The sequence below is a fragment of the Rhinichthys klamathensis genome, unplaced genomic scaffold (assembly GCF_029890125.1).
Source record: "Rhinichthys klamathensis goyatoka isolate OS25496 unplaced genomic scaffold, OSU_Roscu_1.1 h1tg000262l_1, whole genome shotgun sequence".
Lineage (NCBI taxonomy): Eukaryota > Metazoa > Chordata > Actinopteri > Cypriniformes > Leuciscidae > Rhinichthys > Rhinichthys klamathensis.
In genome coordinates, this window is record NW_026606783.1 from 1,175,959 (window position 1) to 1,190,242 (window position 14,284).

General features: G+C 38.0%; 1 protein-coding gene across 1 annotated transcript in view; it reads left to right on the forward strand.

Moving 5' to 3' along the window:
• si:dkey-79d12.5 (maternal B9.15 protein) overlaps window positions 1–14,284 on the forward strand; it is a 161,322-nt gene that overhangs the window by 140,901 nt on the left and 6,137 nt on the right. Inside the window, exon 2 of the mRNA XM_056267603.1 lies at window positions 13,698–13,784. The gene's annotated coding sequence lies outside the window, so the exon portion shown is untranslated. The remainder of the gene's footprint in view (window positions 1–13,697; window positions 13,785–14,284) is intronic.

Consider the following 14,284-nt stretch of genomic DNA (forward strand, 5'->3'; position numbering starts at 1 on the left):
ACCAACCCTTCAGTCCCCCGTTTTAGACCAATGTGGGGTCCAATACCGCCACGTCTGGTCTAACCAGTGAGGTCACTACGGAAGGGAGGAGTGGTGACGCATGCTCCCCTGACGGGTCACACTTGTCTCTTCACCTCGTCATGGACATGCTGGATACTAAAAATTCCAGTCCCCATTAAGAGGCTCTCCCACCTTCCACTCACAACAGGACATCAATGTCATTCTTCCTCAGTTTATCAGTCAGGTTAAAATTTTTATAAAACACATAACTGATTACGAAACAAGTACATATTGGAAGCCAGGCTAAATAAGCAAGCACTATTGCTGTATTCCTAGCATGGGCTAGATCCACAGTCACTACTCAGATCCTAAATAAAGACATTGTCTATAATCATGAATACCAGAATATATGCACTAGTTTTTTTATTTTTTTATAAAATTATGATTTCCAAATCCTTTTATTATAAACAAAGTTGGATGGTTAATCCATTATTTTCACTACCCCTTTTATAGACCCTTTAGGTTCAAAACACAATGGTTGTCTAACTAAAAATAAACAACAAACAATAAAATATTAATAATTAAGACCCATAATAATCGATGTAAGCCCTTTAAGTCTTTACTGAAATCATCCTTCAGTTTACGGTCACATAGCATGTACCATTTTAATTGTATAACATCTCATACCCTATTTTTGTTTGTTTCAAAAATAGAAATAAAATAAAACAAATTCACATCATCATTTCAGTCATTATTTTACCACTAGAATATAGGATCGTTCCCCATTCTGCTTAATAAAGCTTTTGTTCATTCCTTATCCTTATATCACTTGAATCCCTGTCAATCATACAATGTCTAACCCTAACCTTTTTCATACCATTTAAACTTAATTTGACTTCCATAAATCCTATCAGAAATTGTATTTTCATAACATACATTTTCTTCTACTATATTTCTTCCATCTTGCCCTACATGCCAGTTCCTTCTGCATCCGAGTCTCTCACCACTGTCAGCCTAGTGACACTTAAAGTTCCCTCGTTAGGGGAATCATGGTATTTTATTAATTCTTCAATACTCTTGTTTTCTTATCATTAACTTCAACTTTATTTTTCATTATAACTACTTCTCACAGTATTTGTCTCAGTTCCACTTATCTTTACAGTTTTACAGAAACCAAAATATTATGTTACTCAGATCCCAGCCAGCCATATAGCTGCTTTCTCTTTTTACCTTTATTAAATTGTAGTTTTCTTAGACATCTAATGTCATACATACATTTAATGGATTGAGAAATAAAACCTTTTCTTTTTAGAAGTTATATTCACTCCTTCTTTGTTCGCCCTCCGGCCTTTCAATAAAAATGAGGGAGCTCACTCTGGATAATTTGGATAGTGACTTAGCCAATGTGCCACTTTGTCTCTCTGCCGTCAAGTCTATATATATATATATTTTTTTCCTATGTTTAACCTTATGATCCCACCTAGTTGTCTATTTAAATTTAGACCCTCAGTTGAATTTAGACAAGAGTTTTACCCCAGAATGGACGGCAATCTTCTTTACAATTCCAATTTATATAAAATACTAATCCAGAGAGTAATTCAGTTCAATATCATAAATGACAAAAGCATTCATAATTACCAATAGCAGACAGAGCTGGAAAACCACTCCAATTAAAGCTCGTCCCATGTTCTGCATTGTCTTTTCATCAGATTGTCTTAGAATTATCAACCTTTTTTAAAGTTGGTCATTTCACTTAACCCATCTGTAATGATAAAACACTAATTCCAGAGGTTAATGACACAATATCCTCAAAATCAGGAAATAATAGTACCCCAAACTAACACATACAAGACATAAAGTGCTGTCACCATCACACGCACTCATACTAGACACACATATGTTAACTGTTCATTTTCAATATTAATTTTTCTTTATGTTATTGCTAAAAAGATTTAAATTTTAAATAAGATTTTAAACTTCCCATTTTCCGGTAGCTTCTACCTAATTTTACATGGTCTCCCAACCAGTTTCAAAGCATGTCTTGTTCATTGTTCATTAGAATTTAACAAGGTCAGCTGGGTTGTTTTGTTTCATTATCATTATTTTGCTTCAGCTTGCTCTAGCAGGCCAATAATGGAAAGACAGACACAGTTACCATCCCTTCCTCCGCTCAAGCAGTCTCTCTCACTATAAATAAATTTCTAAGACTGTAACTTATATAAAATGTAATATTAAATTCGTTACAATAATCTTTGACCATTCACCTTGTTATCCAGACTTTTCTCAAATCTACAAAAGCTGTCTTCATCTTTAGCCACCACCATGTCTAACGACCTTCAGGAGTTAAAACTATGTCATAGACCTATTAGTTCAAAATCAACACTATGATTTTCCTTGCCCATAAGGCAAACCAGTACATAAAAAGTTTTGCTACTGTCTCCACAACAACTAATGGGAATCACTTCATGGCCTCAGCTGGCTCTTGAAAGCCCACTCCTGTTAGCCCTTTATCTATAATCTCCATCAGGGTGTTTTCCCCTGGCATATTTGCAGACGCTTGTCACAATAAAAAAAAACAAGCCATACAATGAATGCGGTTTCTGGTGATTGGTATTAGAGGAACATCACGTTTCGGGGTCAGACTGTCTGTAACTCCTCACAGCTCATCCGCCCTAACGATAAAGGATGCTGCTGGCCTCACAGTCATCCGCTCCACTCTCATACCTTTCTCACATAAACACCTCCATCTTGAGATGCCCAGTGACTTTACGTGATCCACTCTGGCTTGGGTTGCCCCCTGTCTGGCCAATAGAAGGTCGTACCCGTCATTGAGTAGCCACTCGTGCCCACTGGTGACCGCTCTTTCCCATCACAGGCTGTTTGCTTCAACAGAACTCAGCTGTTTTCTAGAGCTTAGGAAAGGCACGTTCAAGAGTCACCAGAGCCATTCGGATTGCCTAATAGTGTTCACATAGGGCATAGGTCGGCAACCCGCGGCTCTAGAGCCGCATGCGGCTCTTAAGCGCCGCCCTAGTGGCTCCCTGGAGCTTTTTCAAAAATTTGAAAATGGAAAAAATATTTTTTTTGTTTTAATATAATTTCTGTATGAGGAAAAACATGACAAATATTCTTAAAGTTTTTCAACGTTGTAAAAATGTGTATGATAAATATTTAATTTCAACATTTCTGTCACTGAAGAATTTACGTCATAGACTGTGACACACGTGTCTGTCAGATCGGCGTGATGGTAGACCGGTGGCTGACAAACAAACAAACAAACCGGCGGGTGTGTCATGGGCCATGGATCCCAAGGGGAAAAAGAGAAAGATAGCTGAGCACTCCCAACGCAATAGAGTGCGGCGCGGGCAACATGACATCATGACTTTGCGTAAACATACACGCCACTTTCAATTCAAGTGGCGTGTTATCTATACGCATTTTGATCTATCCGCGTGTATGTCCACGCCGAAATCTTTTGCGTGTATGTCTACGCCATTAAACGTCCGAGTGATTCCGCGTGTATGTGTACGCCGTTAAATGTCCGAGCGAAACGAAGCAAAATCTATATTCTACATCTGTGGAGCGATATTTCTTTTCCTAGGATGGTAGGAGAAGACTCATAAATGGTATTAACCCCAGTGACGGGTAGGTTTAGGGACGGGGTTGGGGTAGGTCATATATTTATATGTACATAATACAGTAATATAACGTTAAGTCAAAGGCGTTGATAAACACGCTGAAAAGCGATTATGCGTGTTGATAGCACGCCAAAAATGGAAATACGAATTGGCGTGTCATACATACGCCATTTCATGAGATCAGTCTGGCGCGGGACTAGATTTGATGGCCGAGCGCGAGCGCGGGCGCGTGCGGTAATGCACTCACTCTACTAAAACAAAATAGAAACGATTTACAGGGCAGAATTTCTATTCATAACATGTTTGCAGCGTTGAGCGATATAGCCAATCACAGACATATGTGTTGATTTCTTGAACGCAATGGCCAATCAGAAGCATTTAAGATAGACTCCCCTCATCGCTCGAAACTGACGTTTTTGTTCAGTGCTGAATTCTGTATGCTGGCAAATCCTTTAATTATAATGAACAAAGTGTGGATATTATGAAAGATTCATTGTGCAGTCAGCTTCATTGATAATAACAGAGATGTGTGAGATCGCGATGAACTGATGTCAGCTTTTTACAGATTATTAAGAGAGCGCACTTTGCGCGCATTCAGTCATGGCGAACCATGCACGCAGTAAACTGCTTGCTTTCATGTTAAATTAACAGTGGTTTGTGTTTTAATGCTTTAATAACAAATAATTTATCAGGAGGATGTATGGTGGCGACACGTAGGCTAACTTGAAAGTATTTGGAGGTACAGAAAAAAGTGTATTTGCGGGCGGGAGCGGGACAAAACAAATGTTGCGGGCGGGAGAAAGAAAGTTGAGAACGTCAGTTATAACGACCCACGCATTAAAAAATGGTCGGGTTAAAATCGGGCTCGGGCTCATAATTACGTTTAATGTGTCGGGCCGGGCCGGGCCGGGCTTGATTTTTTGGGCCGTTCTAAGCTCTAATTTGTAGCCTACTTATCATTTTGATACTAATAAAGCTAATATAACACTTACAGCATGTGTTGCCTTCATTATAAGGCTTATATAACGCTTTAAATTTTTTGCGGCTCCAGACAGATATTTTTTATTTTTTTTGGGTCCAATATGGCTCTTTCAACATTTTGGGTTGCCGACCCCTGACATAGGGAGACAGATTAATAACAACAGTATTTAATCACTTAAATCCATTAACCATCTTAAAAGCAGAAACCTAGCTGCTTAGATTTATACTCAGTGAATTTAGATCACAACCGTACATTCAGTGTACTTCATCTGTAGCCAGAGCCATCGGTCCTGAATGGTGGAGACTAAATCAGACAAAGAAGTTACTGGTCCTAAAATAAGCTAATCAAAATGTCATCTCTATCTGTATTATTATTTTAAATACTTCTTTAAAGTCATTCAGTTTTACTTTTAAAACAAATTGCTCTCTAAATGGTTTCTTTTACCATCTCTGTGTCTATGATTCTTCAACTGACACACTGTGCTTTACACATTATCACAGATAACAGCTTTTAGCTGACTCATTGAATGAGAGAGACTCTGAGACTCTATTGGATGGTACACTGCTCTCTTATATACTTCTAACATCAAACTTTTATCTATTATCTTTTAACTCTATCCCAGCTTAAGGCATCTTTGCCAGATATTACATACGGTTTCAAATAAACATATTATTTATATTTGTCTTTTGCCCACACATCAGGAAATTTAGGCATTACAAATTTCCACTCAGATTGAGTCTGTTGCACTGGCAGTTTCAGCCACAGCACACATCAGATTCAGATAAGCAAACTGTTTCATTACAGCCAATAACAAACTTATCTTTTGAAAACTAAACATCAGCTTCTAGTTCTTTCATGGTCAACTTTTCAAGCTGTTTGTTTAATCAGCATTTAGCAACTGTTAATTCAGTACGGCTTCTGCTTATTTGTTTTACATAAAAATAATTATTTTAGTTCTCAATAACGTTTCACATTTCTCAATCTCAATTTTAATTGTCAAGTTCTCAACCATAGTTTAATATTTGACTTAAGATTTCTCTTGGAGTTTATCAATCTCCAATTAGGATTCACACACTAAGTTGTGAGGCAAGCACTCTCTGCTTGTGATACTTTTGCAGTTATTGTAAATCATCTGTGAGATTAGTCTCTCTATATCATCTAAAACCTTTTTAAAATGTTTAATTACAACACAATCATCCTTTAAGTTACTTTGATATATTTTGCAACTCACATTTGTTGGAGTCATTAATTTTACATCAACTTATAAAAATTACTATTATAGATCTTTTCTTCAAAAGGGTTCATGTGTCAGCCTCAACGGCTCCAACTTACTACACGCCCTTGAAGCAGTGTGTGTCCCATTCAGGAATGTAAACAGAGCCACTGATTAAGCAGTTCTCTGTATTCTTTTACAGTCCACCAGTGGCGGATTTAATCATAATAACCCAATCATAATCTTCATCATTATTATTGGCAGAACATTAATTTTCATAAGCTGCAAAATATTCTAAGTTGTTTTCACAAAGTGTCTGTTTAACTTTAGTCGCTTGTCGAGGGAAATTATCCCTGACCCAGAATTTCTTTCACTTGCTTCTTGTAATCATCGTAAGCAATACGAGGCTAAACATTTTAATTTTTCAGTTTCTTTGTTTGTTTGTAGCCAGTCATGTTGTTTAAATTTCCAATCAGAATCAAAATCCTGACTACCATTTACTTAATCATTTCTGCAAATTTATTTAAAGTGAGGGCTTTAGAGCACAGCTGCTTACAGCGTTTGCTTTTCCTGTCTCACTATTTGTTTCAGGACTCTTCAGGTTACTGATTAAGTTATTACATTTTTCTGCCATATCTTAATCATGGTTCATACTCACCTGAAGTTATTGCAGAAATGGAGGCGGCGATCTTTGAACAACACAGCTTGGCTTCTGCGTGATGAAACTGCAAAGTATACTCCAAAATCACAGTTACATATACTGGTCCATGCCAATTTGGGTCACAACTTTTTTAATTTTTCTCTCGGAATCGTTCCTGATGCATCCCTGGCAAACAACCCTGTTATTGTTAGTATCCCTAACTGCCTGATTCACTTCACTAAGTTCGGGGATCCCCTATCTGAGATGGAAGAGATTGAGCAGGTTTACGGTGCCACTGGACCTCTAGCCCAGGGACGTGCTCTGCTGGGGTGGTGCTACACCAGTAATGCCCAGCGGGGCCCCCACAGAGCACGCTTCGCTTGCGCTGTCTGCTGCCGTTACCCTTAACGACGCTCTCAGCGACTTCTTATACTGTCAGCAGTATAATTAACTTACTCCTTCACTCGCCTCATCGGAGTGAAGCTTCACTCGCCTCATCGGAGTGAAGCTCTCCCGCTCTCCTTCAAAATCTCTTCCAGTCAGACAGCCCTAACAATTAACAAAAGCTTACTACCTTGTTTGTTGATTTGCCAGGGGTGTCACCGAGAATAATTGCCTGCGCATCCTCCACCATAACTGTAAGGGGTGTACAGTCAAAGACCCAGAACCAGATATGAAGAATGAAGACCCGGAGTCAGACTTATAAAAAATTAAAGAAAAGTTTTACTGAAGATAGTTTGCATTTTCATCAGCAGAAGTCAGCTTCAAGACTCCCACAGGAGTTCGTAGGCCGCCCCGCTTACAGTTACAAAGATCACAGCAGTTATACCATTTCCAAGGTCTAAGCTACGTCATTGCTTACAGGTTGAATGATTCTCATTGGCTAAGAAACATTAAAGCCTAAACAATTTAACACATGTGAGGAGATAGGGGTGCCTATCGCCATTAGTAAAGATAGTTGTCGTCCACTCATTGGATTTAGGCCTGTGGTGGCCTCGCAGGTTAGAGAAGGGCGCCGGGGTGTCTGGTCCGACCGTCCAGAACCTACATAGAATGTCATACGCACACACACACAAATAACAGACACTAGCAAATAACAGCTCCCATCAAGGCTGAAGAGAGTCTGAGCTCCTTATTATCAGTTAAGTATACCAAAACATACTGCTAAAACATTCACTCGTTTGGGAGAAAAACAGATCACTGGCATTTACTCCCAAGGAAGGAAATATACTGGAAAGAATACATTTTAATACAACAATTCAAGTTTGATAGTAACGCTCAATATAGCTTGACCATATGTCCAGCGAAGAATCATATGTGCCCACGCTGCCTTTAGGACCCTCTAACCTTCCTACTGATCCCAGAGAAAGAGACAAACGGCCTTGTGGGTTACGTGGCCTTCGGGTCCTGCGTGTACTACGTGCAATCTCAAAGTAAGATTGGAATGCACCTAAAAGAAACTGGTTACTTGCATCCATGCATTTAAGAAAATATAATTTCACAAGCACAAGAATATAAAAATTATTATGTGATAATGAATATATTTGATTATTGATTTTTATAAAGGAAGTATATAACCATTCAAAATGATATATGATTATATATTTATTTGAAGAGGCAAGGGATTTTGACCAAGCCTTCAGGCGTTTCTTTTTACGCGGCGAGAGAATAGGCGGCGCGGGAGCGGTTTTCACTGCCAGAAGTCGTGCCCGCAGGGACGATAACGGCAGGCTTTCACAGAGGTCGCATCCTCCATCAGCGAGGGCGAGTTCTGCATGCTCGAGTCCCAAGCAGAGAGCGCAGATGACATGGCGGTCTCCGTCCTCGAGACGAGCGCGGCAAGAGCCGCAGGAAAAACGAGACATCTTTAAAAAGACGCTCGGCTCTTTTAGAAATAGAGAAAGGATACAATCGTCGGATGGCCTAGCTTGCTGGGCGGCTGAAGGTGGCGAAGACGGCCGGCTTCTTCAGGGTCCTTGAGCTCGCTAGAGGATGCCTTCTTCGACGGCGATGGCTTTTCTCAGGAACAGCAGAAGCGTGCAGCTTGCTGAAGATGAAATGAATCAACATATAAGCCTGGGAGAGCGCCTTATATACACCATGGCCACGCCCATTCTGGCGGGTCATGACGCAATGAGCGCGCGGGCGCCTCTCATTGGAAGCGGGTTCAGCCCCGCTCTCCCATAGGCTTAAGCAGTTCTCTCTGAGCGAACCAATGAGCTGCTAGCTAGCCCGCTCTAGGTCTGCCGCAGAGGAACTGCGTTGTGTATGGATACAAAATTATGAAATAATTTTTTGGCTTCAATATCTCAGCAAAGATGAATCTTTCCCGCAGCGTAAGCTAGCTTACGCAATACGAGAGAACCTCTCGTAAGAGAACCACAATTGCCAAAGTGCAGTTTGATTTGTAATGATCTTAGGATTGCCGAAATCGTACAGTCTGTAACAGGCATTAGGCTGTACAGAGTTGTAGACAGACAGTCACTGAGCGACACAAACAGCAGCCGCCTTAATATTCCTCCTGAACCAAAACAACTAGCTTATGCTGCATTCACACCGTGTCATAACCGTACACGTGACATTCTAGCTGGAGCTATTCACATCCTCAGACTCGGATTTTTGCATTTCTATTTAACACTATATCAACGCCGAAATGAATATGCAGCATTTAGGTGGTACAAGTAAAAACTCTGTAAGTTTTTTTTACGTTCGTTATTATTGTAATGTTATATGCTCCTTTGACACATGTGGTAAAAAAAAAAACGTATGCTAGACTCTGTGCGCGTTCATGTGTTTTGAAGGAGGCGTGGCTAATTGCCTAATGCCAACCCATGTGTAGTTAAAAACAAAGTAAACCATTACATCATGTCAAAATAACTCACTTGAATCTCTTACACTTACTTAGATGACGATGTCAAATGGGTTCTTCTCATTTCTCGTGAATCCGTTTCCTTTCCTCGCGTCTAGCTCCACCTCCGATGAGCGGGAAAGATAGGCTGCATCCGAAATCGCGTGACGAAAGAAGTATGTCTGAATTCACATCACTCATAAAAGAGTGGGCAAAAAGTACCCGGATGACTTCCAGCGAGATTCTGTGGTGTAAATACGATCGACAGTTTACTATCCATGAGGCCATAATAGAGGATTATAAATACAAATGGCAATGAACGCACCTGACGCTGGTAGGTCACATGATGATGATGATAATGACAACATGGCGGATGCAGTTCATCCGGATTACATTCATACTAAAACAACATTCATACTAGAGTAGGCCTAATTAGTATTACTTATTCAAAACACCTTGCAACGCATGCTGGGACTACAAATCCCCTTTCCAGTTTTTGCAGATTCCATTTTAGCTACAAATATAAGTGGACTGCACACAAATTAACATTCAATAATGGTTTCGGTATCTAATTTTAATTAAGTAAATTGAACAAGACTCACAATCATTTTGAGAGAAATCTCCTCTTTTCCATACAATGAAATGCATGGTGATCAATGGCTGTCATGTCAGTTGGTGAATGAAGCACCTCGCTTTGTGGGTGGTCTTCTCTCAATTATTTTGGTTTTCTATAGAGGTTCTTGCGGTTCGGCACAATTAACTGATTATGCTGTTCTGTTATTTGAACTTTTGCTGAAATGTCACAACCCCTATCACAACTGGAACTCGTTGGACTTGCCAAAATAACAATTATTACTTGCAATTTCACAAAATACTTGCATTTCAGCACATGTAGTAGTATTATACAGTACGTATGTAAAGACCAACAGAGCTTTGCACTGTTGATGACATTGAGCAACCATTCAAAAGTAATCAAAATCACAGTCTCACCTCTTTTGATTGCCCTCACACAGAGTAACAAGGACAGATCACACCACACATTATCTCCACACAACCAACGAGGCAGATCTTTGAGCACACTGCAAACCTAAACAACTATCGATCTGCTTCAGAATTGGTGAGAGGTGGGATCACTGGGATGGAAGGGAGGGGGAGAAAAGACAGGGTAGACAACAGAGGTCAAAGAGAATTGTGCTGCAATCTCTTTCACCTTCATTATAGAAAGTAAACTGGCCCTTCATACATAACATCATTACCAGAGTGGGAGAACAATCCCATTAGGAACACTTCACTCCTAATGCAGACAAACTGTTCTTTTACCCAAGGACAATCATTACCTGGGGGTGTGAGGGGGATACAGAGGGAGTGTGTGTGTGTGTGTGTGTGTGTGTGTGTGGCTGTGTAGAGGTAACTGTGCATGAGAGGATGGTATGCTTATACTGATGCCGATCTTGAAAGGCCATCGCTATCGATTGCATTAAGCTTGCTGGGAGCCCGGGAAATCGATACATTTTTAAAGGTGAAGCAACTAGCAGACAACGTTTGTGTTTGGACTTCAATGATACAAAATGGATTCTGAAGTGGTTATTTTCAAGATATAAAAATACACATAATCAAATAAATTATGAAAATGATACATTTTTAAATATTATTATTATTAAAATATACAGTACATCCAGCTCTAATTATATTGCAAAACAAATCAATTTATTTAGCAATTTACAATACAAATCTTTATTTTAATATTTGTTTAATATTTATTTAGTTTTTATATTTTTATACACTACCTTCAGATATTATGTGCCAGTGTAGAAGTCATTTATTGCTGCAAAGCTCAAGCTGGGCAACAAAGAATAGCCTTGATAATTTCCTTTAAGCACCTGTGGTTTCTAATATGAGTAATATGATCCATTTTGCCTTGGTAGCAATAAGTGAAAGAAATAACCATCAAGCTACTTTTCAACCTCTGTTATTGTTGTGGAATTATGGAGTACTTTAGAAATTGATACAATAACTTTGTATCAATTTGTGTCTTTTTTATGCAATCAAATATACTGTGTTTGAGAGCAAAAATGTATTATATTGTAATTAAAAAAAGAAAAGATTGCAAATAATAAGTCTTCTTAAGACTGTTTTTAATGACAAAAATAAAGTAATTGATAACAAAACTCTTTGCATTTCAAATAAATTCTCTTTCGTTTATGCAGTTCCTGTGCTTTTCAATGTACCCATACATTTTGCTCTCTGTTCTGGTGTCATTTTTTTTTTTTTTTTGCAGGTCTAATATCTTTGCTTGCGAGTTGAAAAGTTTTGCTTGCAAATTAGGCTGCATCTCAAAACATTTGCAATCTTTTTTTTTTTAATTGCAATATAATTAGTTTTGCAATGCAGTATGTTTGATTGCATAAAAAAGACACAAAAGTAACTCCATAGATAATAAGCCAAGTACTTTTGGGCCTCTGGGAAAACACGGGACTAAAACAAAAAAGTGTGTAACTTGGCATTTTAGTCAAACTGGCACAAATTCTTACCAAAATAAATAATTATTTCCTAAAATGGCACAAAAAAAAAATATGACAGAAGACTCCCCGCTTCTGCAATTGGTCAGTCAAACAGATTGCCCCGCCCCAAACTCACGCCATTGGTTGAGCCACTGTTGCTGGGCTAGTTGGGGTGCACAAACAAACAAAATATTTTGATAAGAGACACAGTGTTTGGGGAAATCATCAATGGAATGGCTAAAATGTCACATTCAAGACGTAGTTCATATTGGGAAAAAATATGAATCATATGCAAATGAACCAAGTATGGTTTCCTTCCTTATGATTCACATAACACCAACCTCTCAAGGGCTGATCGAGGTGCCAGGTCAAAGGAATGCATCACACTTTTAATTCAAGTGGGATGCCAAATCACCCATGGCTCTTTGACCAAATTAATTGCTTGTTCAAATGCATCCAGGAAAAATCCAATCAGTCCACCAGCTGAGGACCGGAATCACCCACTGACAAGGAATCTGGAGCCAAGAATGTATGCAGGAAAAGACAATGGAAGAAGGAGAAAATGAGGAGAAATCACACTGTTTTCCCATTTTGTTCTTGAATTCCAGTTACTGCATGGAGGCAGGTTGATTATACTCATGACTGCACTGCCAGTATAAAAATTGTATTGAATATTGGTTATGACCATCTGATCCTCTTTCTCTTTTTAAATTGTTGTCCACCTCCCTTTCTTATAGTTCTAGATATTGCATATCATTTAGCATCTGGGACATTCTGTATCTGACTGTGTATGATATCAATGATACCATTTATCTCATGCTGTTTTCTATAGGCTGTTTGAGCAAGTTGATCTAACATGTAGCCTGATGAACCCGCTCTAACATCATATCCTTACCCAGAGGGCAATAGAAGAGAAAGCAGCAGAAGTGAGAGAAAAAAGAAGGGATCAATTCTGCCATCTGCTGCACATCAGGAGAAGTTCAAGAAGTTCCATCAACAGTTGATCAGTCCTGAAGTCATGCAATTCTATTCCAAACCGATCTTGTTTTTCATATTGTGCTGGTTCAATGGCACTATATAATGGTTAGGTATATATAATACTATATTAATGAAGAGACTCTACTTACACACCTCACTTTCTTTTTATGAACTTGATTATTTATAGGCTAATTTCATCATAATTTATTAATCGCATTATAACTTCTAAAAATGTTTTTTATTTATTAACTGTATATTTTTCTTGTTTTGATGATTGGTGTAGCCATATGTTTATTTTGTTTTTGTGTTTGGTATACATACTCTTTTAAGCCTTTCTTACAATTCTTGTACAAATCATAATTTAACACGCTTCAAAAATCAGGTTTAGTGATTAAAAAAAGATATATTATTAAACTAATCTAAACTATTAGGCAACAGATGTACTCAACACACACAACAGAAAAAAAACCCTATAAGCTTAATAGATAATATTTTACAATGTCTACCTAAAATCATCATAAAAGCCTTTTTTCATTTATTTTTTATTAAACACCAAGAACAAAATAAAAATGTTGGCTACATCTACAATAGCATTGATGAATACGGATTAAAAATCATCATAAACCTTAATCTTACTTCCTAGCACACTAGCAATGACCATATTTGGGTTTGAGGTGAATCAGCGCCATAATAACAGACATGAGTCATGACTGCTATGCTTGTAGTAAAAAAGTGTGTAAAGCTGTACTGTATGGACAAGGAAGTGAGTCATATGCTAATCACTGACGGTAAAATGACGTGTTTGTTGGTCGACCGACCCCAACACGAATGAAGAAACGTGGAACACTGGTGTACTACAATAACCGACTACAACAAGGAAGCAACGTGCTTACTCAAGTTAGCCTATTTGGACATATAACAGTTTTGAGGAAGTAGAACTAAAAAGAACGAAACATCGAGTCATTTTGGATTAATCTTATATCGGTAAGGAATTGCCTTAAGAATAATTTATTATTAAAATAATTGTTGAAGTTTTTCTTTCTTATTTATTTTCTTTCGTATTTGTTCTTAAGATATTGAGTTGAAAAATGGATCAAGTTGTAAAATTGCCAAAACATAAATGTGATGTAGGCTATGTAAAATGTTAAACTCTGATTATCTTGATCGTAGGCTTGTTGCTGCTATTGGTTAGCACCATTATTATCATTATATTAATATTTTTAAAAAAATCTGGAAATGATAAACACTATCACTATTATTACACTATAACCTAAATATATATATATATATATATATATATATATATATATATATATATATATATATATATATATATATATATATATATATATATACCGTATATATATATATATATATATATATATAAAATACACACACGATTTGGGGGTTTTTCGTTGGGAATTTCCGATGATGCACTTTCCCAGCCGCTTGCTTGAACATCTTTAGTATTGCATGTGGTGCAA